Source organism: Myotis davidii, unplaced genomic scaffold (genome assembly GCF_000327345.1).
Source record: "Myotis davidii unplaced genomic scaffold, ASM32734v1 scaffold244, whole genome shotgun sequence".
Lineage (NCBI taxonomy): Eukaryota > Metazoa > Chordata > Mammalia > Chiroptera > Vespertilionidae > Myotis > Myotis davidii.
The window spans coordinates 1217579-1219528 of NW_006294993.1; positions in this window are offsets into that span (position 1 = coordinate 1217579).

Below are 1950 nucleotides of genomic sequence, written 5' to 3' on the forward strand. Positions count from 1 at the left end.
TCCATTTTCTTCATACATAGTACATGGTATTTCTGTAACACTAGGGGGTTTCACTGATTTATTCTCTTCCTTAGTCCTGTTAATCCCTAACTCCAGGGAAAAAATCCCCACCTGGGGAAACAACCTTTCTCGGAGGGGTGACCTTGGTTAAAACACATAGTGCCAAGAAGGTGAGCAAACATATTAAGAACAGTATGCCATATATGCCAGGTCCCTTGAAACAGCAAGGATGGACTGGCTCCCAGCAAACTAGCCCTTAATGCCTCCCCTCCTGGCTGACATCACCTCCAACAAACCATGTGCCCAAAATCTGTCCCAGGGTCTGCTTCTGGAACCCCAAACAGCGCCCCCATTTACGGCAACCTCCATGCCCAGATCAGGGTCGTGCTACACTGAGCCTTGGACAGGAGAGTCCCTTTCTTTGAGCTCTGGGCTCACAATCCCCACGGCGTTGCTGGCATTGCGAGAGGGGCCCCGGCCCCAGTGGTTCGGGGTCAAAGTCCGGGGGAAGCAGTTCTTCCCAGAGTGTCCCCGGGATACTCTGTCCCACCAGGCGCTCCAGGAGCCATGTGGCCGCAGCCTCTGCTCTCCACTTCCCCGAGGTGCCAGCAGCTGGGGTGCACGTGGCAGCATAAGAGCCGTGCGACTCTAGTAGCAGGTGGTTCCGGACAAACTCACTGGAAAGCCCTGACTTCTGCTCCCACCTGCAGCCCACCGCCCGGAGCTCCCGGAGGATGGAGTAGACGCGCTCTCAGGGGTGGAGTTCCTGTGTGTTGAGGTAGTAAGAAGTCACCAAATCCGATTTCCACACTTGGTCCGGGATCCCGTAGTTCACACGGCTGTGAAATCGTGGGGGCACGCTGATGGTCACCCTGTGTGTGTCCCAGAGCCCCGTGGTTCAGACCTTCCCCCTAGGAACTCTGTGTGGGTGGCAGGGTGACGTGTGTGCTGTCAGACCCTGGGCAGGGCAGGGTCTGAGGTGACCAGCCTCGGTCAGTTCTCCGCCCAGAGCTGGGCCATGCCGGCTGTGACCATGGAACTCACAGTTGCTGAGTGACCCTCTGTGGTCCCACGTGCTGGGCTGGTTCTCCGCCACCTCGATTTTACAGATGGGGAAACTGAGGCCCAGGGAGAAGCATCAATGTGCCTGGGCCACCAAGTACAAGTGGTGTCCCCAAGTCTCCAGGCCCAGACCGTCCTTCGCTCTGCCTCTGAGGTCAGGTTGAGCTAAGCTGAGCTGAGGAGGGGCCAGTAGAGATGCAGCTCCAGGCAGGGTCACCTGCTGGCCGCCCACTGGGTGCTGGCAGGCTATGCCTACAGCCAACTGCACTAGACCGCCCACAGCCAATTCTGGCTGGACAACCAGCCCCTACAGGGGACATGTGTGTTTGTGGTGTGGGCCCTGCCATGGGCCCCATGAGCCCTGACCCCCACTGGACTGTGCATCTCAGGCTAGCAACCTTCTCTCTGTTTCCTGGGTGAGTTAAGGTGAGAGCGGGTGAAGAGCTGGCAGTGTGCACACCTGCGGGTTCCTCTGAGATCAGGGAGCCACCGATGGGTGATGGATGGACACATGATAGTTAGATGATGACTGGTGTATTGGTGGATGATAGATGGTAGGTAGATAGACAGATAGATAGACAGACAGACAGACAGGTATGGATACAGATGCAAGCACCGACCCATCTGTCTGTCTCTCCTGAGGATCTGGACTGTTACAAAGACACAAAGGCTGTCCCCCACGTTCCAAACCTCACGTCCTTGGTTCCAAAAGCACCGCAGGAGCTGGCGGGAGAAGCGAGCTGAGTGCTGGCTCCAGGTCAGGCCCATCTCGCCCTCCCTGTTCTTGGAGATGGGGGCTCGGGAGTCCAACAGGCACTGAGTTATTCAAAGTCTGCTCAGCCCCAATGTTCTCTCCCTTCGCCAGGACCCAGAATTCCTCAACATTCC